At 65.3% G+C, this 20,120-nt stretch overlaps 1 protein-coding gene across 2 annotated transcripts in view; it reads right to left on the bottom strand.

Annotated features, from left to right (window-relative positions):
• The window catches only part of AGAP3 (ArfGAP with GTPase domain, ankyrin repeat and PH domain 3), a 237,354-nt gene that overhangs the window by 176,111 nt on the left and 41,123 nt on the right, over positions 1–20,120 (bottom strand). The gene's annotated exons all lie outside the window — the stretch shown is intronic.

Here is a 20,120-nt window from a genome sequence, read left to right as displayed (position 1 = left end):
CCGGCCCAGTTACCGCCCGCGCTGACCCAACACCAGCCAACCTGCCCGGCCCAGTTACTGCCCGCGCCGACCCAACACCAGCCAGCCTGCCCGGCCCCTAAAGGGCAAGGGAGCTTCTGACTACAGAGCCTCAGCTTCCTTTTTGAAACAGACTCCTTTGCATGCGCATGTCCGTCTGCATCTGCGTATGCTTCCATCCGTCTGTCTGTGTGGGCGTCCGTCCATCTGCGTGTGCATCCTTCCGTCTGTCTGTGTGGGCGTCCGTCCGTCTGCGTGTGCATCCGTCCGTCTGTCTGTGTGGGCGTCCGTCCGTCTGCGTGTGCATCCCTCCGTCTGTCTGTGTGGGCGTCCGTCCGTCTGCGTGTGCATCCCTCCGTCTGTCTGTGTGGGCGTCCGTCCGTCTGCGTGTGCATCCCTCCGTCTGTCTTTGTGGGCGTCCGTCCGTCTGCGTGTGCATCCCTCCGTCTGTCTGTGTGGGCGTCCGTCTGTCTGCGTGTGCATCCGTCTGTCTGTCTGTGTGGGTGTCCGTCCGTCTGCGTGTGCATCTGTCTGTGTGTCCGTCCGTCTGCGTGTGCATCTGTCTGTCTGTGTGGGCATCCGTCCGTCTGCGTGTGCTTCTGTCTGTGTGTCCGTCCGTCTGCGTGTGCATCTGTCTGTCTGTGTGGGCGTCCGTCCGTCTGCGTGTGCTTCTGTCTGTGTGTGCATCTGTCTGCGTGTGCATCGGTCTGTCTGTCTGTGTGTCCGTCCGTCTGCGTGTGCATCGGTCTGTCTGTCTGTGTGGGTGTCCGTCCGTCTGCGTGTGCATCGGTCTGCGCGTGCATTGGTCTGCGTGGGCATCCGTCTGTCTGTCTGCGTGGGCGTCCGTGATGACGTGTCTGGGTTCCCCCCAACACCGCACCCCTGGAGCAGCCAGAACAGACCCCACCGGCCGGTAGAACAGGGGGTTATCGCCATTCCAGGGTACCGCCCAGCACAGACGTGATGCATTTACAGGAGTCAGGGCCAGGGAGCCTCAGCCCCCTTGAGGTGGGTCCCTGGGCCCCTGGATTCCAGCCCCTCCTCAGACTGGTGCCTTCATGGTTCCAGCCCCAGACTGCCCCTTCCCCCGAACACTTACTTCCTGGTTCCCTCCCTGCCCCCACTCCTCTGGCCGGTTGGGTCTTTGTCTACCTGACTTGGGCAGCCCCCCCGCTGGGCCGTGCTCACAGGCAGAGGCCAGCAGGGGTCGCCCACAGCCCATGCACAGCGACCAGCCAGGTACTGATGCTACAGCCCCACCTGTGGGTGAGTCGGTGAGACTCACCTCACCACGCAGGGGGACCCTGGTACAGAGCAGACCACCCCACTACGCCACAGCATCCGTCTGCACGTGTGTGTCTGCCCGTCTGCATGTGTGTCCGTCTGCACATCTACATGTGTCCGTCTGCATGTGTGTCCGTCTGCACATCTACATGTGTGTCCGTCTGCATGTGTGTGTCTGCACATCTACATGTGTGTCCGTCTGCATGTGTGTGTCTGCACATCTACATGTGTGTCCGTCTGCATGTGTGTCTGCACATCTACATGTGTGTCCGTCTGTACGTGTCTGCCCGTCTGCGTGTGTGTCCGTCTGCGTGTGTCTGCCCGTCTACAAGTGTGTCCGTCCGCACGTGTGTCCGTCTGCCAGTCTGCATGTCTGCCCGTCTGCATGTGTCTGCCCGTCTGCATGTGTGTCCGTCTGCGTGTGTGTGTCTACCCGTCTGCGTGTGTGTCTGCCCGCATGTGTGTGTCTGCCCGTCTGCATGTGTGTCCGTCTGCATGTGTGTCCGTCTGCGTGTGTCCGTCTGCACATGTGTGTCTGCCCATCTGCATGTGTGTCCGTCTGCGTGTGTGTCTGCCCGTCTGCATATGAGTCCCTCTGCGTGTGTCCATCTGTGTGTGTGTGTGTCCATCTGCACGTGTGTCCGTCTGTGTGTGCATGTGTCTGTCCACTTGTGCGTCCGTGGGTCTGTCCACCTACATGCGCGTGTCTGTCAGTCTGCATGAGAATGGGTCTATCCGTCACCACAGAGCCTTTGTCAGCACCTCCCTGCCCCCGGCCGGCCTGCCCCTTCTCCGAAGCGCCGGGTCTGGGACAGCCACAGTCACCCCAGGCTCAGCCACGTCTCAGCGCCTGCTGGGGGAGCCGCCAGCGTCCCAGCTGCGGCTGCAGCAAACGCCAGCTCAACCTCTTGCTCCGACGCGCAAGTCGCCCTGCCCTCAGCATCACGCTCGGGACCGACCACCCCGGGTCCTCTCCGGCGCCCGGCCTGCATCCCGCCCCGGGGCCAAACTCCCTCCGCCTGCCCCCAGGTGCGGATTGATGCTAGCGCCCGGTGCCCCCCCGCCGTCCCTTCCTCCGCAATGGCGCTCCTCTCCACCCCGGCACAGGGACCCCGCCGTGCCCCGCTGCAGGGCGATCCCCGGCCAGGGCCAGGGCCAGGTCCGGAGCCGGCGGCGTGCGGGGCCAACCCAGGGCCGGATGAACGTCTATATCTGGGATGCCGGCGGGGGCGGGGGCATTAAGCGAGCCAGGCTCTCGACTCCCCACACCCCGCCCGCCAGGCGTGACCTGCACAGCCCCTGCCAGCCGGGGCACGCGGGCGGCGGCGGCTCCCCAGCCACGCTCTGGCCAAGCGGCAGGCAGGCGGGGAGCGGCTCCGCGGGGGGGCCTGGCAAGCAGGAGCAGGTCCCGGCCACGAGGGACGCACCCACATTCCTGAGCCGTGAGCGCTGCCTCCTGCCCCCAGCAGCACCCGGCCCTGCCCCCGCCGCTCCAGCCGAGGGGCACCCCAGGGAGCCCAGAGCCCTGCCCCCGCCCCCACCACCCAGCCAGGCTCAGCCCCTGCTCCCTGCCATGCCAGGCCGTGGGGGGGCGAGTAACATGCAGAGCCCGTGGCCATTCACTGCCAGGGCCCAGGCGAGTCTCGGATTCCTGAGCCAGCCGGGCCGGGCACGGGAACCGCCTCGTGCCCTGCCCCAGCCCTGCCCATGGGTCTGGCCACCGCAGGCAGGCGCCCACCCACGGAGCTGCTGGTAGAAAGCTCCCACCCCCACCCACAGCGTGTGGCCGGACTCGTACAGCCAACCTGCCAGAGCCCCCCACCTTGTGGCCCTGTGTTCCAGGCCCCTCTGCCCCCCACTGCTCCACGGCCCCGACCGGCCCCTCTCCCTGGAGAGTGCCTGGGGTACAGAACGTGCGGCTGGTCGTGCACGCCTGTGAGCACAGCACCGCACACGCCACGTGGGAAGTGGGATTCAGCCCCTCGTGCGCATCCCTCCCCCGCCCCCAAAATCTCCCTGTGCATGCCCCCTCCACACACACACCCCCGTGCACATCCCCTCCCCCACTCCCAAACATGTCCTCGTGCACACCCCCTCCACGTGCACACGCCTGCACTGGGAGGAGGCAGCGTGGGGGGGCCAGGAAGAAGAGGCGGCGGCGGGGATGTGGCGGCAGTGGTAGCCGGAGAAGGCGGGAGGAGGAGCTGGTGGGAGAAGCAGGAGGCACAAGAGGCAGCGGCAGCGCGGGATGGTGGGGGCAGCGGCAGAGGGAGGAGGTGGCGGCGCAGGGGGGGCGGCAGGAAGCAGCGGGAGGAGGTGGCAGCAGCACAGGGCGGCGGGAGGCCGTGGCGGCAGGCGGTGGCGCAGGGGGGTGGTGGGAGGTGGAGGTGGCAGCGACGGCAGCGGGGGGGGGAGCAGGAGGCAGCGGGGGCGGCGCGAGGCAGCAGTGGCAATGCGGGGCGGTGCAGGGGGGTGGTGGAGGTGGCAGCGTGGGGCAGCGCAGGGGGCGGCAGGAGGCAGTGGTGGGAGGCAGCAGCGGCAGTGCGAGGTGGCGGGAGGCAGCGGCGGCGGCAGTGCGGGGTGGCGGGAGGCGGCGGCAGTGGCAGTACGGGGTGGCGGGAGGCGGCGGCAGTGGCAGTGCGGGGTGGCGGGAGGCGGCGGCAGTGGCAGTGCGGGGTGGCGGGAGGCGGCGGCGGGAGGCAGCAGTAGCAGTGCGGGGCGGCGGGAGGCGGCGGCGGGAGGCGGCAGTAGCAGTGCGGGGCGGCGGGAGGCGGCGGCGGGAGGCAGCAGTAGCAGTGCGGGGCGATGGGAGGCGGCGGCGGCAGTGCGGGGCGGCGGGAGGCGGCGGCGGGAGGCGGCAGTAGCAGTGCGGGGCGGCGGGAGGCGGCAGCAGGAGGCGGCAGTAGCAGTGCGGGGTGGCGGGAGGCGGCGGCGGGAGGCGGCAGTAGCAGTGCGGGGCGATGGGAGGCGGCGGCGGGAGGCGGCAGTAGCAGTGCGGGGCGGCGGGAGGCGGCGGCGGGAGGCGGCAGTAGCAGTGCGGGGTGGCGGGAGGCGGCGGCAGTAGCAGTGCGGGGTGGCGGGAGGCGGCAGCAGGAGGCGGCAGTAGCAGTGCGGGGTGGCGGGAGGCGGCGGCAGTAGCAGTGCGGGGTGGCGGGAGGCGGCGGCAGTGGCAGTGCGGGGTGGCGGGAGGCGGCAGCAGGAGGCGGCAGTAGCAGTGCGGGGTGGCGGGAGGCGGCGGCAGTAGCAGTGCGGGGTGGCGGGAGGCGGCGGCGGGAGGCAGCAGTAGCAGTGCGGGGCGATGGGAGGCGGCGGCGGCAGTGCGGGGCGGCGGGAGGCGGCGGCGGGAGGCGGCAGTAGCAGTGCGGGGCGGCGGGAGGCGGCAGCAGGAGGCGGCAGTAGCAGTGCGGGGTGGCGGGAGGCGGCGGCGGGAGGCGGCAGTAGCAGTGCGGGGCGATGGGAGGCGGCGGCGGGAGGCGGCAGTAGCAGTGCGGGGCGGCGGGAGGCGGCGGCGGGAGGCGGCAGTAGCAGTGCGGGGTGGCGGGAGGCGGCGGCAGTAGCAGTGCGGGGTGGCGGGAGGCGGCAGCAGGAGGCGGCAGTAGCAGTGCGGGGTGGCGGGAGGCGGCGGCAGTGGCAGTGCGGGGTGGCGGGAGGCGGCAGCAGGAGGCGGCAGTAGCAGTGCGGGGCGATGGGAGGCGGCGGCGGCAGTGCGGGGCGGCGGGAGGCGGCGGCGGGAGGCGGCAGTAGCAGTGCGGGGCGGCGGGAGGCGGCGGCGGGAGGCGGCAGTAGCAGTGCGGGGCGGCGGGAGGCGGCGGCGGGAGGCGGCGGCGGGAGGCGGCAGTAGCAGTGCGGGGCGGCGGGAGGCGGCGGCGGGAGGCGGCAGTAGCAGTGCGGGCGGCGGGAGGCGGCGGCGGGAGGCGGCAGTAGCAGTGCGGGGCGGCGGGAGGCGGCGGCGGGAGGCGGCAGTAGCAGTGCGGGGCGGCGGGAGGCGGCGGCGGGAGGCGGCAGTAGCAGTGCGGGCGGCGGGAGGCGGCGGCGGGAGGCGGCAGTAGCAGTGCGGGGCGGCGGGAGGCGGCGGCGGGAGGCGGCGGCGGGAGGCGGCAGTAGCAGTGCGGGGCGGCGGGAGGCGGCGGCGGGGGCGGCGGCGGCAGTGCGGGGCGGCGGGAGGCGGCGGCGGGAGGCGGCGGCGGGAGGCGGCAGTAGCAGTGCGGGGCGGCGGGAGGCGGCGGCGGGAGGCGGCGGCGGCAGTGCGGGGCGGCGGGAGGCGGCGGCGGGAGGCGGCGGCGGCAGTGCGGGGCGGCGGGAGGCGGCGGCGGGAGGCGGCAGTAGCAGTGCGGGGCGGCGGCAGCTCCTGTCCGTGGGGAGCACGGGCCCATTGCAGACAGTGGCCAGTCCCCCCACCAACAGAGGCAGCAGCAGGAGGGGGGAGATGCTGCCGCCTCTGAGCAGGTGGATCTGGTGCTCGGGGGGGGGAGATTCGGCTCCCCAGAGGCGCTAGCTCCTAGCTGCTCCCCCCGCCCGTCGCCTCTGCCACTCTGGGCGGGGGGTGCGTGGCGCCGGCGGGGTTAACAGACAAGCCCAGGCTCCTCGGTTAGTCATGTGGTCGTCTCCGCCCCCCCGCTCCCCCCCAGCAGCGCCAGGGCCGGGCCAGGAGACCAGGGCTGGAGGAAGCAGCATTTCTGCCCCCTGCAACGCCCCCCTCGGCCCTGCCAGCCGCGTGCGGAGCAGGTTTCTCTCACGTGTGGCCGTGCACCACACTACACACAGGTGACCAGCGGAGGGTGCTCGGCTAGTCAGCTGGCCAGCACCGAAATCTCTCCTGGGTTGCCCCTGCTGAGGCCCCACGGCCCAGGGCTCTCACTGCCCCCTCCCCCAGCCCCACGGCCCAGGGCTCTCACTGCCCCCTCCCCCAGCCCCACGGCCCAGGGCTCTCACTGCCCCCTCCCCCAGCCCCACGGCCCAGGGCTCTCACTGCCCCCTCCCCCAGCCCCACGGCCCAGTGCTCTCACTGCCCCCTCCCCCAGCCCCACGGCCCAGGGCTCTCACTGCCCCCTCCCCCAGCCCCACGGCCCAGTGCTCTCACTGCCCCCTCCCCCAGACCCACGGCCCAGTGCTCTCACTGCCCCCTCCCCCAGCCCCACGGCCCAGGGCTCTCACTGCCCCCTCCCCCAGCCCCACGGCCCAGGGCTCTCACTGCCCCCTCCCCCAGCCCCACGGCCCAGGGCTCTCACTGCCCCCTCCCCCAGCCCCACGGCCCAGGGCTCTCACTGCCCCCTCCCCCAGCCCAGTGCTTTCACTGCTAGCGCATCTCAGCCCCACACTCTCAATGGGGCAGACTCTTGCTGCCCAGCCTGCGTGCCTGCCCCCGCAGCCTCAGCGGCACTCACCCAGTGCTGGCAGGGGGCAGCCCCCCACGGCCAGGGGGTCGGCGCCGTCTCGGTCCCGCCGGCGGAAGCGGCCGGTGAGCCGTTTCCAGAGGCCGCCGGCCTGGCAGGAGCCCGAGCCCGGCTTCCCGCCGCCTGGGCCCAGCTCCGGGTAGAGCAGGTCCCGCTTGCTGGGGCAGGTGCGCAAGGAGCCGGCGTCCCCCTCGCTCTTGGTGCGGAGGCGCGCGGGGCGCAGCAGCCCCCCCGGCTCCGGGCGCCGCAGCCGGAAGCTGAAGCTCTTGCGCAAGGCGCCGACGGTCTTCCGGGGGCCACGGCCGCTGCTCCGCAGCAGGTTCCAGCGCCGGCCGCCCCACCGCGAGCCGCCCCGCGGGGAGCCCGAGGCCTCGGCGCCGGGCGGCTGGCACCCCGAGGGCAGGCAGCTCATGCTGGCCGGGCGCGGGCGTAGGGCGCCGTCGGCCCGCTCCGGGGGCAGCAGGAGAAGCAGGCCCCCCTCTTCCCGCCGGCGGGGGGGCCGTGGCCGGAGGAAGTCCAGCCAGCTGCTGCGGGCGCGGGGCGGGGGGGGCAGCAGGGTCCGGGGCCCGGTCCGTGGCCCGCGGCGCACAGGCTCTGGGGCCGGCTCTGCTGCTGCCGGGCGGCACGGAGGGCAGCCTGCACGGCCGGGTCGGCCCGCAGGTCCAGGCACTCGCTCACGCTCACGGCCCTGCGGGGGCGCGCGGGCCGGGGGCTCCATGGCCAGCCCTCCGCCATGGCCGAGCCGCACGCCTCCGTGCAGCTCCGCGCCCCGCACGGCGTGCCCAGACCTGGCCCGGCCGGCGCACCGCAAACTCCGGGGCGGGATCCTCCCGGGAACCGGAGCCAGGCCCTTGGGACGGTCTCGCTCGCTGCACACCCAGCCCCTGCCAAGGGAGCCAGACATCCTGGCCTGGCCACCGGGCCCGCCCCCCCTCACACCGGCACTGCCTCCTCCCCTGCCGCCCACAGCGGCTCCTGGGGGGGGAGGCACAGACCCGGCCCTGCCCCCCACAGCGGCTCTAGGTGGGGGAACAGGCACGTGCCGGCCCTGCCCCCCATAGCGGCTCTAGGTGGGGGAACAGGCACGGACCCGGCCCTGCCCCCCACAGCGGCTCTAGGTGGGGGAACAGGCACGTCCCAGCCCTGCCCCCCATAGCGGCTCTAGGTGGGGGAACAGGCACATCCCGGCCCTGCCCCCCATAGCGGCTCTAGGTGGGGGAACAGGCATGTCCCGGCCCTGCCCCCCATAGCGGCTCTAGGTGGGGGAACAGGCATGTCCCAGCCCTGCCCCCACAGCGGCTCTAGGTGGGGGAACAGGCACGTCCCGGCCCTGCCCCCCATAGCGGTTCTAGGTGGGGGAACAGGCATGTCCCAGCCCTGCCCCCACAGCGGCTCTAGGTGGGGGAACAGGCACGTCCCGGCCCTGCCCCCCATAGCGGTTCTAGGTGGGGGAACAGGCACGTCCCAGCCCTGCCCCCACAGCGGCTCTAGGTGGGGGAACAGGCACGTCCCGGCCCTGCCCCCCATAGCGGTTCTAGGTGGGGGAACAGGCACGTCCCAGCCCTGCCCCCCACAGCGGCTCTAGGTGGGGGAACAGGCACGTCCCAGCCCTGCCCCCACAGCGGCTCTAGGTGGGGGAACAGGCACGTCCCGGCCCTGCCCCCATAGCGGCTCTAGGTGGGGGAACAGGCACGTCCCAGCCCTGCCCCCCATAGCGGTTCTAGGTGGGGGAACAGGCACGTCCCAGCCCTGCCCCCATAGCGGCTCTAGGTGGGGGAACAGGCACGTCCCAGCCCTGCCCCCATAGCGGCTCTAGGTGGGGGAACAGGCACGTCCCAGCCCTGCCCCCCATAGCGGCTCTAGGTGGGGGAACAGGCACGTCCCAGCCCTGCCCCCCATAGCGGCTCTAGGTGGGGGAACAGGCACGTCCCAGCCCTGCCCCCCATAGCGGTTCTAGGTGGGGACTTGGCACGGACCTGGCCCTGCCCCCCATAGCGGTTCTAGGTGGGGAAACAGGCACATCCCGGCCCTGACCCCCACAGCGGTTCTAGGTGGGGACTTGGCACGGACCTGGCCCTGCCCCCCATAGCGGTTCTAGGTGGGGAAACAGGCACGTCCCAGCCCTGCCCCCCATAGCGGTTCTAGGTGGGGACTTGGCACGGACCTGGCCCTGCCCCCCATAGCGGCTCTAGGTGGGGAAACAGGCACGTCCCAGCCCTGCCCCCCATAGCGACTCTAGGTGGGGAAACAGGCATGTCCCGGCCCTGCCCCCCATAGCGGTTCTAGGTGGGGACTTGGCACGGACCTGGCCCTGCCCCCCATAGCGGTTCTAGGTGGGGACTTGGCACGGACCCGGCCCTGCCCCCCATAGCGGCTCCAGGTGGGGGAACAGGCACATCCCGGCCCTGACCCCCACAGCGGCTATAGGTGGGGACTTGGCACGGACCTGGCCCTGCCCCCCACAGCGGTTCTAGGTGGGGGGACAGGCACAGACCCAGCACCGCCCCCCACAGCGGCTCTAGGTGGGGGAACAGACACGGACCCGGCACTGCCCCCCACAGCGGCTCTAGGTGGGGGAACAGGCACGGACCCAGCACTGCCCCCCACAGCGGCTCCAGGTGGGGGAACAGGCATGGACCCGGCCCTGCCCCCCACAGCGGCTCTGGCAGCACAGGCCCGGGGAGGCCTGGGGTCCAGGCAGCTGTCTCCCCTCTCCCCCTGCAACCCAGGGTCTGCAAAGGGGGAGCCCCGCCTGTCCCGCTCAAGGGGAAGCCAGGCCAACCCAGTGCCGCTGTAACTGCAGCTGCAGCCAGAGAGCAAGTGGAGGGTCACAGGGGGTCGGGGAAAGGACGTTAAGGACTAGTCAGCTGGTCGATCCTCCCCCCCCCCACACTGCGTCTATCAGATAGGGGCAGCAAACGGGGGGAGGGAGTACTTCAAAGTGGCATTTCAAAGTGGCAGCGTGGCGTGGAGCCCGGCGTTCAGGGGGGCAGGGGACTCCCTAGCTGGCCCCTGGCTCCACGTGGCATTTCAAAGTGGCAGCGTGGCGTGGAGCCCGAGGTTCGGGGGGGACTCCCTAGCTGGCCCCTGGCTCCACGTGGCATTTCAAAGTGGCAGTGTGGCGTGGAGCTCGGGGTTCGGGGGGGACTCCCTAGCTGGCCCCTGGCTCCACGTGGCATTTCAAAGTGGCAGCGTGGCGTGGAGCCCGGGGTTCGGGGGGGACTCCCTAGCTGGCCCCTGGCTCCACGTGGCATTTCAAAGTGGCAGCGTGGCGTGGAGCCCGGGGTTCGGGGGGGACTCCCTAGCTGGCCCCTGGCTCCACGTGGCATTTCAAAGTGGCAGCGTGGCGTGGAGCCCGGGGTTCGGGGGGGGGACTCTCTAGCTGGCCCCTGGCTCCACGTGGCATTTCAAAGTGGCAGTGTGGTGTGGAGCTCGGGGTTCGGGGGGGGACTCCCTAGCTGGCCCCTGGCTCCACGTGGCATTTCAAAGTGGCAGCATGGCGTGGAGCCCAGGATTCGGGGGGACTCCCTAGCTGGCCTCTCAGGCCTGGCCACACTCGCCCTCAGACACCCTGAGTTCCAGGCCCGCAGGCCCCTTGGATCGGCTCAGGTGAGCTCCTGCACCTCCCATGCCCCCTAGACCAAGCCAGCCACTGGCTAACACCTACCAGCAGGACCTGCCTGGCCCTGTGGACAGAGACCCCCCCGACCTGCCTCTCTGGGCTTTGCTCCGCCCACAGCTTCATCCCTTGCCAGTTCCTCCCTGAGCCAATGAGCATTAGCATCCTGTCCTGCCGCCCTGCAGCCCCAGCTGTGGTCCTGGGACAGCACCTGCACGCACCAACCGAGCCACCCTCCGTCAGATCATTTCTGGGGTTCTGCTCTGCACCAGCAGGCCTCCAAAGCTTGTCCCTGGAGCACCCCCAGCTGCAGCATTATAGTGCCGTAGCTTACACCCGCACCAACCCCAACTACAGCGTTACAATACCCCAGCTACAGCCTCACACTGACCCAGCTCACACCCACACTGCCCCAACTACAGTATTACAGTGCCCAGCTACACCTGCACTGCCCCCAGCTACAGCGTAAACAATGCCCCAGCTACACCCACACCACCCCAACTAGTGTTACAGTGCCCAAGCTACAGCCTCACGCTGAGCCAGCTTACACCTGCACCAACCCCAGCTACAGTGTTACAATGCCCCAGCTACACCCACACCACCCCCAGCTCCAGCGTTACACCCAGCTATACACCCAGACCACCCTTAGGTACACCCAGACCACCCTTAGCTACAGCCTTACAGTGCCTCAGCTATGCCCTCATGCTACTGTGATGCAGTGGGGGTACCTTGCTGGTTGCTAGGCTTGGGTTGTGAGTGCCCTCCTCTGGCTGCTGTTTGTACCACGGCCCAGCCGAGTAGCTGATGGGACAGGGAGGGGACCTGTTCTACCAGTTACCCCCCCAGGGAGAGGAACAAAGGAAGGTGGATGCCGCCCCTGGCTGGGGGGCAGGGTTGGAAGGGACGGTCTTTAGTTTGGGCCGGGGGAAGCAGGGCAGAAGGAGCTAGGGAGGGGGCTGGGATTGTAAGGCCCAGCCACCCCCATCTCAAGGGGGGGCACTGAGGCCTCTTAGCCCCAGTCCCTGTAACCAGATGACATCTGTGCTGTGCTGTATCCTGGAGAGGCAATAAACTCCCTCTGTTCTACTGGCTGGTGGAGTCTGTCCGTGCCACTACGGGGGTGCAGGAGTCGGGAGAACCCCAACGCGCCGTCACACTGGTGTCAGGGGTGGGATGCACTGCACCCCGTGGATGGAGCTTCCAGCGGCAAGCGACAAGGCGCTGTAGAAGCAAGAGCCCTGGAGCCAGGCGTGCTGGAGACAGAGCGAAGCGGTTCCTGGGAATCGTGGGGCGCTGCAGCACTAGACTGGTGAGTCTGCACCGAGGGGCCCAGCGGGCAGATGGCCTACGCCCGACTCTTGAAGGCAGAGCTGGTGGGGCTGTGCAGAGAGAGGGGCTTGCCTGTGCGGAAAGCAACCAAGGCCCAGCTGATTGCCCAGCTAGAAGAGAATGACCAGCCACGGGGCCAGGATCTTGTCCCCAGGGGGAGCAGCCAGACCCCTCCTGAGAGTGTGTCAGGCTCTGAGAGGGGGCAGAGCACTGGATCCTGCCGGAGAGTTGGGACAGCTTCCCCCAGGAGGCCTGAGCCGTAGCCCATCTAGGGCAGGGGCCAGCCCAGCAGAGCTGTGGGGGCTGGAGATTCAGCTGCGGATGAAGGAATTGGAAGTAGAAGATCGAGAGAGGGAGTGCCAGGACCGAGAGAGGGAGCGCCAGGACCGAGAGAGGCAGCGGCAGCATGAGCTGGCCATGGCAGAGTGGAGAACTGGCGGGGCACCGGCTGTGCCGAGAGTGGATGGGCCCCAGGGTCCCAGGACTGCCAGATGCTTGGAGAGGCCCGTGGTGGCCCAATTGAAGGACATGGGCGACATAGACGGGTTCCTCAGCTCCTTTGAGAGGGCCTGTGGACTGCAATGGGGCCCCCCAGCTGACTGGCTGCAGGAGCTCATCCCCGCACTGAGCCAGGAGGCGGCTGGAGTGCTCAGTCAGCTGGAGGACCTACAGCCAGGGGATTACAACCGAGTCAAGGAGGCCCTGCTGCACAAGTTCGGGCTGACCCCCGAGATGTACAGGAAGAAGTTCCGGGGGGTACAGAAAGGGCCACGGGAGACCTATGTGGACCTGGCCTCCCGCCTGGCACAATACGGCCGCAAGTGGGTGTCTGGAGTCGGAGCCCAGACCGCAGAGGAGCTGCTCAAGCTGGTCCTGATGGAGCAGTTCTATGAAGCGTGCCCACCCAAACTGAGGCTGTGGCTCAAGGACCGGAGACCAGAGACCCCCCAGGAGGCCGGGAGACTGGCAGATGAGTTCATGGAGAGCCGGTCCGGAGGGAAAGGGAATCGCGCAGAGACCAGTTCTCGGCTGAGCAACGGAGAGAGGCACTTCCGAGGCGAGCCCCGGGGACCAGGACCAGTCATCGATACCCCAGAAAACCAGCCAGGGCCCGGGCAGAGCCGACCCAAAAGGGCCTGCAGAACCTAACTTGCCATCGCTGTGGGCAACGAGGCCACAAGAGGGCTCAATGCACCAGGCGCAAGAACAGGTCCCATGACCTGGGACTTTCCAGGGTTAACTGGCTGGGGCGGGAGGAAGGGCAGGCTGCCCCAGAGGCAGGGGCTGGCAGGCAAACCTCAGCCCATAGTGGGGAGAAGGATGCTCAGTGCCCCTCCCCTGGGAGGTCTGACCCTCGGGAGACAGATTTATCCGTGCACCGGGTGGGGGCGGGGCGGCCCCTACGGAGGGACTGCCTCGTACCCCTGGATGTGGATGGCAGGAAGGTGACGGGTTTCTGGGACACGGGGGCAGAGGTGACGCTGGCCCAGCCCGACATAGTGGCCCCAGACCGTATGCTACCCGACACTCAGCTGACACTGAGGGGCATAGGCGGCACCCCCTTTAAGGTACCCGTAGCCAGGGTGCATCTGAAATGGGAGGCCAAGGAGGGCCCCAAGGAAGTGGGGGTGCACCCACACTTGCCCACCGACGTGCTAATGGGGAGTGACCTAGAGGAGTGGCCAGACGGACCCCACAGGACGCTGGTCACCACCTGTAGCCAGAGCAAGCGAGGGGCTTGCGGCCCGGAACTCGAGGAGGTTCCCCAACAGGGGGCCCAGGGCCCCGTCCCAGCAGACCTAGAGTTGGACCTAGGCAGTGGGGGGAACCACGGCCCTGTCCCAGCCCCAGCCGCTGAATTCCAGGCGGAGGTGCGGGCGGATCCCTCCCTGCAGGCCCTGAGGGACCGGGCTGACCTGGGTGCCGCTCAACCCCTAGGAGGAGATTGCCAGGAGAAGTTCCGGTGGGAGAGGGGATTTCTGTACCGGGAATGGCTTTCCCCTGGGACGGTGGGGAAGTGGGGGCTCCAGCGGCAGCTGGTGGTCCCCCAAAGGTATCGCCGCAAGCTGCTACACCTGGCCCATGACATCCCGTTCTCGGGACACCAGGGGATCCGGCGCACGCGGCTGAGGCTGCTCCAAAACTTCTACTGGCCGGGGATGTTTGCAGCTGTCCAGCGGTACTGCCGGTCCTGCGACTCCTGCCAACGAGTGGGGAAGGCCCAAGACAGGAAGAAAGCTGCACTGAGACCCCTGCCCATCATAGAGGAGCCTTTCCAGAAGGTGGCGATGGATATTGTGGGGCCCTTTAACAGAGCGACCCGGACAGGGAAGAAATACATCCTGGTGGTGGTGGACTTCGCCACCCGCTACCCCGAGGCCATGGCCCTGCCCTCCATCGAGGCAGACACGGTGGCAGATGCCCTGCTGACCATTTTCAGCAGGGTGGGGTTTCCCCAGGAGGTTCTCACGGACCAGGGGTCCAACTTCATGTTGACCCTGCTCCGGTGCTTGGGGGAGAAGAGTGGGGTGCAACACACCTGGGCCTCGGCGTATCACCCCCAGACCAACGGGCTGCTGGAGAGGTTCAATGGGACTCTGAAGCAGATGCTACGGACCTTCATGCACAAACACCCGCAGGACTGGGACAAGTACCTACCCCACCTGCTGTTCGTGCACATGGAGGTGCCTCAGGAGTCCACGGGGTTCTCCCCATTTGAGCTGATGTACGGGAGGCGGGTGCGAGGACCCCTGGACTTACTGAGAGATGAGTGGGAGGGGAAGGTCTCCCCCGATGGAGAGTCAGTGGTGGAATACGTCCTGATGTTCCGGGAAAGACTTGCCAAGCTCATGGGCCTGGCAGAGAGATCCTGAGCAGGGCCCAGAGGAAGCAGAAGGTCTGGTACGACCGCAATGCACGGGCCCGCGCCTATGCTACCGGGGACCCTGAACACAGTCCCACCCCACTGCACCCCGTGTGACTGGACAGGGCTCCTATCCCCATGGCACTGTGAGGACAAGTGACTTGCCCCGGGTGGCAAAGGAACCCCGCACCAGCCTCACTGTGCTGCTCCTGCAAGGACAGCCGAGTGGCCAGACGGGTCGGCCCATCGGCCCAGCCAGCCCCATGTCCTCTCTGCCCAGTGGCCACGGCCAGACGCCCCAGAGCGAACAGACCAGGGAACCATCAAGTGACCCCTCCCCTGTCGCCCAGTCCCAGACAGACAGAGGCCAGGGATCCACCCAGCCCAGCCTGGCTCATGGATTCACGGCGGTTGGGTCCATCGCTGGTGCTCTAGCTCTCCCCTGAGCCCTGCTAAGCCCGTTCTTACACCCTGCTGCAGACCCCACCGGCCACTTCTCGCCCTGCCTGCGCTGCACACGGAGAGCTACTGACCCCACGCTCCAGGCACGGCACAGGCAGGACACCGCTCCTCCTCTCCAAGCCAAACGCCCAGCCGCTTAGCCCTCCCGCGAGCCAGCTCTCCGCCTCAGTCGCTCTCCACGTCTCCTGCTGTGCGGCGTCTGAATGAGCCAGGAGGCCCACGGCGGCCCGACCAGTGCCGAGCAGAGCAGGCCTACGTACCCAATGGCAGCAGTGACGCTACTGAGACGGCAGTTAGCCCAGCATCTCTAGTAGTATCACGGTACCGATTCCGACAGTTAACACTACTTGTACGGTAGTTAGCCCAGCGTCTGTAGCAGTATCACGGTACCGATTCCGACAGTTAACGCTACTTGTACGGTAGTGAGCCCAGCGTCTGTAGCAGTATCACGGTACCGACTGCGATAGTCAGCGGTACTGGTACGGTAGTTGGCCCAGAGTCTGTAGCAGTATCACGGTACCGACTGCGATAGTCAGCGGTACTGGTACGGTAGGTAGCTCAGAGTTTGTAGCAGTATCATGGTACCGACTGCGATAGTCAGCGGTACTGGTACGGTAGTTAGCCCAGAATCTGTAGCAGTATCATGGTACCGACTGCGATAGTCAGCGGTACTGGTACGGTAGTTAGCCCAGAATCTGTAGCAGTATCATGGTACCGACTGCGATAGTCAGCGGTACTGGTACGGTAGTTAGCCCAGAGTCTGTAGCAGTATCATGGTACCGACTGCGATAGTCAGCAGTACTGGTACGGTAGTTAGCCCAGCATCCATAGCAGTATCATGGTACCGACTGCGATAGTTACCACCAGGGCTCAACAATTAGTGGAATCTACTTGCCCGTGATGAATAGTTTACAAGCTGACATAGCCGCGCAGCGCGGTCTGCACATGCGCAGCATGCCGAACCGCGCGGCTGGTGAGCGGGGCTCGCCGCCGCTTGGAGAACCCTGGTTACCACTACTAATATGATAGTGAGCCCAAAGTCTGCAACAGTATCGCAATTCAGACGGTGACAGTTAGCGCTACTTGTATGGTCGTTAGCCCAGCGTCTATAGGACTGTTGCGGTACTGACTCCGATAGTTAACGCTACTCGTACGGTAGTTAATCCAGTGTCTGTAGTAGTACTGCGATGGCGACTGCGATAATTACCACTTCTGATACAACAGTTAGCCCAGAGTCTGTAGCAGTATCACAATAGTTAATTGTGATAGTTAGCACTGCTTGTATGGTGGTTAGCCCAGCATCCGTAGTAGCACTGCAAGCCCAGTGTCTGTAATAGTATCACAGTACTGACTGCAATAGCTAGTGGTAATGATACTTCTACAGGCGCTGGGCTAACTAGTGTATTGTGGTACTGACAGTGACAGCGGTACTGGCACGGTGGTTATCCCAGTGTCTGTAGCAGTATCAAGGCACCAATTGTCACAGTTAGCAGTACATTTATGGTAGTTAGCCAAGCATCTGTAGTAGTATCGAGGCACCAACTGCGACAGTGGGACGGTGCCAGACGGGACTCTCAGCCAGTGGAACAGGGGGGTTATTGCTGCTCCGAGATCCAGCGTGGCCCGAGCTCGATGTGGACATCGGAGTCAGGGCTGGCAGCCTCAGACCCCTTGGGGTGGGGTTCACAGGCCCCTGACCCCCAGCTCTCAGCTCAGTCTGTTCTCTTCATGTTTGCCCAGCCAAGACAGCCCCTTCTCCCAGCCACGGAACTCACACCTCCAGGCAGCGCCCCCCTTCGTTCAAACCCCTTCCCCTGGAGAAGTTGCCAGGCCATGGCCCACCCCCCGCTGGGCAGTTTTACACACACACACACACACACACACACACACACACACACACACACACAGTCTCTGCAGAGCAGCATAGGCCAGTAGGGGTCACACAAAGCAACCAGTGACTGCGAACCAGAGTGGGCCCAGGGCCACAAGGGTGGACAGCCCCCCCCGCATCACAGTTAGCGGTACTGATACTGCAGGGAGCCGAGCATCCATAGCAGCATCGCGGTACCAAATGCGATAGGTGCTGCTACTGATACGATAGCTAGCCCAGCGTCTTCAAAACTACTGCGGTACTGAGTGGGATAGTGAGCGGTACTGGTACGGTAGTTAGCCCAGAGTCTGTAGCAGTATCATGGTACCGACTGCGATAGTCAGCGGAACTGGTACGGTAGTTAGCCCAGAGTCTGTAGCAGTATCATGGTACCGACTGCAATAGTCAGCGGTACTGGTACGGTAGTTAGCCCAGAGTCTGTAGCAGTATCATGGTACCGACTGCGATAGTCAGCGGTACTGGTACGGTAGTTAACCAAGAGTCTGTAGCAGTATCATGGTACCGACTGGGATAGTCAGCGGTACTGGTACGGTAGTTAGCCCAGAGTCTGTAGCAGTATCACGGTACCGACTGGGATAGTCAGCGGTACTGGTACGGTAGTTAGCCCAGAGTCTGTAGCAGTATCACGGTACCGACTGGGATAGTCAGCGGTACTGGTACGGTAGTTAGCCCAGAGTCTGTAGCAGTATCACGGTACCGACTGCGATAGTCAGCGGAACTGGTACGGTAGTTAACCCAGAGTCTGTAGCAGTATCACGGTACCGACTGCGATAGTCAGCGGTACTGGTACGGTAGTTAGCCCAGAGTCTGTAGCAGTATCACGGTACCGACTGCGATAGTCAGCGGAACTGGTACGGTAGTTAGCCCAGAGTCTGTAGCAGTATCATGGTACCGACTGCAATAGTCAGCGGTACTGGTACGGTAGTTAGCCCAGAGTCTGTAGCAGTATCATGGTACCGACTGCGATAGTCAGCGGTACTGGTACGGTGGTTAACCCAGAGTCTGTAGCAGTATCATGGTACCGACTGCGATAGTCAGCGGTACTGGTACGGTAGTTAGCCCAGAGTCTGTAGCAGTATCATGGTACCGACTGCGATAGTCAGCGGTACTGGTACGGTAGTTAACCAAGAGTCTGTAGCAGTATCATGGTACCGACTGGGATAGTCAGCGGTACTGGTACGGTAGTTAGCCCAGAGTCTGTAGCAGTATCACGGTACCGACTGGGATAGTCAGCGGTACTGGTACGGTAGTTAGCCCAGAGTCTGTAGCAGTATCACGGTACCGACTGGGATAGTCAGCGGTACTGGTACGGTAGTTAGCCCAGAGTCTGTAGCAGTATCACGGTACCGACTGCGATAGTCAGCGGAACTGGTACGGTAGTTAACCCAGAGTCTGTAGCAGTATCACGGTACCGACTGCGATAGTCAGCAGTACTGGTACGGTAGTTAGCCCAGAGTCTGTAGTAGTATCATGGTACCGACTCCGATAGTCAGCGATACTGGTACGGTAGTTAGCCCAGAGTCTGTAGCAGTATCATGGTACCGACTGCGATAGTCAGCGGTACTGGTACGGTGGTTAACCCAGGGTCTGTAGCAGTATCATGGTACCGAGTGGGATAGTTAGCGGTACTGATACGGTAGTTAGCCCAGCATCCATAGCAGTATCATTGTACCGACTGGGATAGTCAGCGGTACTGGTACGGTAGTTAGCCCAGAGTCTGTAGCAGTATCATGGTACCGACTGCGATAGTCAGCGGTACTGGTACGGTAGTTTACCCAGAGTCTGTAGCAGTATCATGGTACCGACTGGGATAGTCAGCGGTACTGGTTCGGTAGTTAGCCCAGAGTCTGTAGCAGTATCATGGTAACGACTGCGATAGTCAGCGGAACTGGTACGGTAGTTAACCCAGAGTCTGTAGCAGTATCATGGTACCGACTGCGATAGTCAGCAGTACTGGTACGGTAGTTAGCCCAGAGTCTGTAGTAGTATCATGGTACCGACTCCGATAGTCAGCGATACTGGTACGGTAGTTAGCCCAGAGTCTGTAGCAGTATCATGGTACCGACTGCGATAGTCAGCGGTACTGGTACGGTGGTTAACCCAGGGTCTGTAGCAGTATCATGGTACCGAGTGGGATAGTCAGCGGTACTGGTACGGTAGTTAACCCAGAGTCTGTAGCAGTATCATCGTACTGTGGAGGGATAGCCCCGCCTCTCCCTAGGACTCCGGTGTCTCCACGAGGACCAGGGGCACCCCAGCGCGGCCACAACGCAGCATCTGTAGGGGTAATGTGGCGTTGACTGCGATAGTTAGCGCTACTTGTACAGTGGTTAGCCCGGCGTCTGTACGGGTACTGTGGCGTTGACTGCGATAGTTAGCGCTACTTGTACAGTGCTTAGCCCAGCGTCTGTAGGGGTACTGTGGCATTGACTGCGGTAGTTAGCACTGCTTGTACGGTGCTTAGCCCAGCGTCTGTAGGGGTACTGTGGCATTGACTGCGGTAGTTAGCGCTGCTTGTACGGTGCTTAGCCCAGCGTCTGTACGGGTACTGTGGCGTTGACTGCGATAGTTAGCGCTGCTTGTACAGTGGTTAGCCCAGCGTCTGTACGGGTACTGTGGCGTTGACTGCGATAGTTAGCACTGCTTGTACGGTGCTTAGCCCAGCGTCTGTACGGGTACTGTGGCGTTGACTGCGGTAGTTAGCGCTGCTTGTACGGTGCTTAGCCCAGAGTCTGTAGGGGTACTGTGGCGTTGACTGCGATAGTTAGCGCTGCTTGTACGGTGGTTAGCCCGGCGTCTGTAGTGGTACTGTGGCGTTGACTGCGGTAGTTAGCGCTACTTGTACAGTGGTTAGCCCGGCGTCTGTACGGGTACTGTGGCGTTGACTGCGATAGTTAGCGCTACTGGTACAGTGCTTAGCCCAGCGTCTTTACGGGTACTGTGGCGTTGACTGCGGTAGTTAGCGCTGCTTGTACGGTGCTTAGCCCAGCGTCTGTAGGGGTACTGTGGCGTTGACTGCGGTAGTTAGCGCTGCTTGTACGGTGCTTAGCCCAGCGTCTGTAGGGGTACTGTGGCGTTGACTGCGGTAGTTAGCGCTGCTTGTACGGTGCTTAGCCCGGCGTCTGTAGGGGTACTGTGGCGTTGACTGCGATAGCGCTGCTTGTACGGTGCTTAGCCCGGCGTCTGTAGGGGTACTGTGGCGTTGACTGCGGTAGTTAGCGCTACTTGTACAGTGGTTAGCCCAGCGTCTGTAGTGGTACT

Source organism: Pelodiscus sinensis, chromosome 2, assembly GCF_052426305.1.
Source record: "Pelodiscus sinensis isolate ZL-2025 chromosome 2, ASM5242630v1, whole genome shotgun sequence".
Lineage (NCBI taxonomy): Eukaryota > Metazoa > Chordata > Testudines > Trionychidae > Pelodiscus > Pelodiscus sinensis.
This window is presented reverse-complemented; position numbering and strand designations above follow the sequence as displayed.